A 6,000-nucleotide genomic window follows, 5' to 3' on the forward strand; every position below is an offset into this window, starting at 1 on the left:
TGGAACCCTGACTACCATCATTTGGGACGTGGAGGAAATTTTATACTACCTGACAAGCGATCTCGGCGGGGGAGGAGCAGGTATAGGTGAATTTTGCTTATCCTATATCTCCCTCCCTGGTGAAGTAAGTCGCCTTCCGTTTCTTTCTCATATAAATCTTTTAACATTATTTATTACTATTCATATTATTTATTATCTTTTAAATACCCGTACAGTGATACATGTGTCGCCATATATCGATACTGTAAAATAGAACCATTATAACAAAATATAAAGAGACACAGTGATATATAGGCCTACCATATACTGAGACTGCGAAATAGAACCGCTAACTATACAGACACAGTGATATATATGCCCCTGCAATATATCGATACTGTGTAGCAGAAGCACTAATCCAACTAGCAAAGTATTAACCCTCCATAGACTACACCGCCCCCCTTTTTTTTTTTTTTTTTTTTTTTTCTTTACTTCACCTTGGCGCCCCTGTGCAACTGCCCACTATCCTTGGGCAAGCCCCACAGCACACTTTTTTATATTTTATTTTCATATATAAGGCCCAGTCAGGGAAAGGAGGGGTAGTTGAAGGAGACTTTAGACTGAGTTAGAGATCAGACTATGTCTGAGTCAAGTCCAGGCCTGAAGCCTGCAGACCAGGAGAGGGTATTGCAGTCCCTGTAACCGGGTTCCAGATTCAAAGAGAAGGTTCCCCTCCTGAGTTCACCTATGCAGAAGCAAGAACCCCTCAATTAAAGAGCCTGAGGAAGCTGAGAGAGAGACAGAGGCAAAGCTCAGAAAAGCAAGAGGTACTCAAGACAACAGAGGAGGTACTTGATAAAGATAAAACCAAGGATATACGCCAGAGCTAGGGTATTGGGCCTTGGAGAAGATTTTCTATGTTCCAGGATCAGTCAGGAATAGAGTGCAAGCTGCCTGTACTGCAAGTCCTGTGTTTAACACTCTGAAGTCACCTTGCTATACATATATTGCCTGCATCAACTGTATTGAAAAATCAACTGTCTGAAAAGGAACTGCGTTTCCGTTAATGTCCCTATATGATGACTACTAAAGTTTGAGTTCTGCTTTAACATCACGTGGTTCCTCAGTTATTCCTGCTATCAGCAAACGGCGTGCCACCGTTTAATTGGCACTGGCGTCACGAACATTTCTCATCATCACCTGCCCTTGCAGAGAGTCAGCCGTCTCAGGTTAGTGTCTATTGCACTACAACACCCAGGAACATTTCTAAACCTAACTTGAGTACGCTGCACCTCGACATTAGGCCCAATGAAGGAGCTCCGCTCCTGGAAGGCGTGATGGGCCGGCTCTGGAGAGCGTTCAGGTTCCCGCTCGCACCCAGAGTAGTCTTCTTCTGCCTCCCAGTCCTCAGGTTCTCGCTTGGGACGGGTCACGGCAGTTGCATAAGGGCCTCTCAGGCTCTCGGCAGGGGTGAACTCCACTTCCTCTCCCTCGCGGAGGCTGTGCTGATAGGAAGGGAGGTAGTCTCTCTTGACAGATCTTCTGTTAACATACAAGTCTCTGCCAGTTAAATAATCTTGGATGAACCCGTAGCCACGGGTTTTGTCAAAGGACACCACCAACCCCTTTCTCCTTTCCAGGCGGGGCTGGGTGTCGGTGTGTCGTTCATGGATAGTCTTGGTCAATTCCTCATAATAGATTTTAGTTTTTGTATTCCGCTTTATAGCGGCCTCCCGGATCTCTGCCATTAGTGAAGACCACTTGAAAGAGGGCTGAAAGAAGTCTCTCCAGGAGCCATAGCAGGGCTCCGGTTCTTTCTCCCGTGGCGGGCAGGCGGGTCTCTCCGGTCCCGGAGAGTAGGCCGGCGGAGCGTCCTCTGGCTCTACACCGGTATCAGTCATCTTTGGTATTTCAGGCGTGGACGTTGCAGCAAAGCGGTGCTCACTCTCCAACATGCTCGATCCTTCTCTGGAGAGCGATAGGGTGGCGCCAATAAGATCAGCCAGCTCCTCCCATTGCACTGGGAGGCCGCCCCCCAGGTATTCCAGTATGGGGAAGGCGGAGTCCATGCTGGCAGACATGCAAATGTCCAGATAAGCAATGGCGCCTGACCTTGAACTCCTTCCCGCTATTTCCTCAAAAAGGCGCCAATTTTTCCCGCTTTTTCGGGATGAAGATGACGCAGCAGCTATTTCAGTAGTCTCAGCGGCCATCTTTGGTAGAAGCGCTGTCTATTCACTGACAGCAAGCAGGATGATGAAAAGTCCACAAAACCACACTCCGATGTGGTGTTTTCTTTCCTCTTGATAGAGCAACAGTGCACAGCGCTTTTTGGAGGTTTTTGGGACACTTTTGGTATGTTTTTCAGTCCACAAAGTCCACTTTAATAAAACAGGCAATTTGTCACTTTGGTCACAGGGCAACTGTATAAGGCACAAAGTTCACGCTTCTTGCACTAGAAAGCGTGCGAATCCTGTTCGTGACGCCAAAAGAGAGGTGCAGCGTACTCAAGTTAGGTGTAGAAATGTTCCTGGGTGTTGTAGTGCAATAGACACTAACCTGAGACGGCTGACTCTCTGCAAGGGCAGGTGATAATGAGAAATGTTCGTGACGCCAGTGCCAATTAAATGGTGGCACGCCGTTTGCTGATAGCAGGAATAACTGAGGAACCACGTGATGTTAAAGCAGAACTCAAACTTTAGTAGTCATCATATAGGGACATTAACGGAAACGCAGTTCCTTTGCAGACAGTTGATTTTCAATACAGTTGATGCAGGCAATATATGTATAGCAAGGTGACTTCAGAGTGTTAAACACAGGACTTGCAGTACAGGCAGCTTGCACTCTATTCCTGACTGATCCTGGAACATAGAAAATCTTCTCCAAGGCCCAATACCCTAGCTCTGGCGTATATCCTTGGTTTTATCTTTATCAAGTACCTCCTCTGTTGTCTTGAGTACCTCTTGCTTTTCTTGACTTTGCCTCTGTCTCTCTCTCAGCTTCCTCAGGCTCTTTAATTGAGGGGTTCCTGCTTCTGCATAGGTGAACTCAGGAGGGGAACCTTCTCTTTGAATATGGAACCCGGTTACAGGGACTGCAATACCCTCTCCTGGTCTGCAGGCTTGAGGCCTGGACTTGACTCAGACATAGTCTGATCTCTAACTCAGTCTAAAGTCTCTCTTTCCTCTCCCTGACTGGGCCTTATATAACCTAGGGCTCTCTAGCTCCCTCTAGTGACTCAGAGCTGGAATGACACCCCTAGCAGGCCTGTACATGCAAGTTTCACAGTAACAGGGAAATACATAGCATTACAGTTTATAAAGATGACTTATACCAACTTCCCCATAAATAAGGGGGGGACGACAGCACACAAGTGACCCTCCTGTAGTGACGGGCATTACAGTCCCCGTACACTACATTAACACGCATGTAACCTCTAGGCAGGCGGTAGACGAGTGGTTGCCAGACAAGTCCCTTTCCTAGGTATAAAAATATAATAAAAACACAACATCGATGTCCCAACTGAGGAGTAATGGCAATTTAAATTTTTGAGGAAAAGAAAAAGGAGTTTAAATCCGCTTCTCAGTGTGTATTGCTGCCTCCCAGTGGATAGAATTGGTCATGACATATTTTTTTTGCAGAGGCATAAGGCCAGCACTAATCCAAATGCATGAGAATTATGGGTAGGGATACGCAAGTGCACACTTACTGTGTATTATAAGCTCTGTAACATTCATAATGCACGGAGAAAACTCTGCATATCCATAATTCCAGAGCGCACACTGCATATTATCAGTTTATATCTAATTAACATATTTTTAATAAAATCCTTATGAGAACATTAGTCTGTTGGTTGCTATCTGGCCAGTGCAGGAGAACGAGGCCTGAGGTACAAGGTTCGGAAATCCTGACTGCCCAAGGTCTTGATCCTGATCAGCAGTAAGGAAGGGGATAATGACTGTACCAGCTTTTCTGATTGGCTGAGAGGGATCACCTGACCTGATCAGGAAGGGCTGTCAATCATTCTACTGGTAAACCCACATTGAGCTGCTCAGCATTGTAAACAGTGGGGACGACACAGCAGGAATCAGTATATTTTTTCATACTATGCATTAACCCCTTCACGACACATGACGTACTACTATGTCATGAAAGTCGGTGACTTACCGCATCTTGACGTAATAGTATGTCATGGATAACTCCGGTCACCGCGCCGAATCGCGCGGTGCCCGGAGTAAGCTGACTGCACTAATCGGCAGTCAGCCATCTTAGCTGAGGGAGACGAGGAGTTTTTCCGCCCCATTGGAGCCCCGATCGCTGCGATTGGCTGGCTAGTTAAGACCGGCCCATCGCAGCGTCGGCAATGTATGGAGCTGCAGGGGGGCTTGGCTAGAGGTGGGAGGGGGCTGATGACATCAGCCCATGTCTCCTCCTAGGTCAGGGAGGGGACACCAGACACAGGTGTCCCTTCCCAGCGCTGCGATTGGCTGGAGCAACGCTCCAGCCTATGGCAGCGCTATACTTCTGTTGCCCTAGCTGTGGTGCTGCTGGTGGCTAGGATGCAGCTGTTTCAGATCCCCATTCCCCGTCCCCCCCCCCCCTTTCACCCCCCTCTCTGTCCTTTTTTGTTTTCTTTTTTTTTTGGCTATTTTTTGGCTCTGCACCACTTTTTCTGTGTGCGAGCTGTGAATGGCAAGTGCTGAGCACTTGTGGTTTTTTTTGTGCCAGCTAGCTATATATATATATATATATCCATACAAAAGGTCTGGCAGCACTCCCTTGAAAGTTGAAGAGAAGGGTGCCCGCGGTGATCCCTCGATTCAGGACGGTGAATAAACAATAAAAGTCCGCAGCACTCCTTGAAAGATGAAAAAATGTGCTATTTATTCACACACGTCTAGTGACAACGTTTCGGTTCTCTCACAGAACCTTTTTCAAGTCAGGTGAAGCATAAAGTGCAATAGTGCTGATATATATACATAGTATAGTCATTATCAATTAATGGATCAACCTATAAAAAACGTGCACTCCCCTTTGAAGGAATGTTACAGTTCATTCATTTCCATACCACATCTCAATGTGAACAGGGACGAAAAACCGCCCCACACATATTCCATAACAATCCATGTATAATAACAGTGATTTTAGTTACAGACTTCACATAATTATAGTGCGTGTGTTAGAGTGCTCAGTGCATTAAAAACATATGCATTAAAATGTCCCTTGCTGGGAGATTGAAGCTGTACATAGCGAGGAAGGAGAATGAAACTTGCTTCTTAACTCGTGGTGGTTCACGCTCATTCAGCGCGTCTACCCCTATCCAATGCGCATGTGTCAACCCTTATCCCTCCTATTAGGCGGTACATAACTGGTGCACGTCACCAGAGGCGGAAACCAAACTGCCGCGACATCAGGTGTCCGTGTAGTGTCGGTGCGTCCAGCGCGCACCGCCGTGTCCGTGGACCTATCACCGACACTACTCGCCGTGCATCATTGACCATCTTTCACTTATCTTTTTCTCTTTTCTTTCTTTCTCTTTTTTTCTTTATCATAAATTTTATTTTAATTCATTCATTACAAGCCCCCTCACATGTTAAATCACTACATACACCTCCCTGACACTTTTCACTTTACATACACCAATAAAAATAAAAATGTCCAATTCATCCCAGAGAATGTACTCCGCTGAAGAGGCATACGCCATCCTTGCCTCTGAAACGGAGTCTACTTCTCTACTCCTTCATCATCATCGTCATCCGGTGATGAGGGACCCTGAAGGAGACGCCCCAGGAGAGATGAAGTAGCCCCCCCTCCCAGTGATCCCCTATGGACCACACCACCTGAGGATTATGAGCCCCAAATTCCAGAGTTTGTGGGAAGCTCTGGAATCCAGATTGACTGCACGGGCTTCACATAAATAGATTTTTTCAAAATCTATTTCTCTGAGGATCTCATAAATTTGATCGTGACCCAAACAAATTTGTACGCCCAGCAGTTTATTGCTCAAAACCCGACATCCTC

The sequence above is a fragment of the Bufo bufo genome, chromosome 8, assembly GCF_905171765.1.
Source record: "Bufo bufo chromosome 8, aBufBuf1.1, whole genome shotgun sequence".
NCBI classification, from domain to species: Eukaryota; Metazoa; Chordata; class Amphibia; order Anura; family Bufonidae; genus Bufo; species Bufo bufo.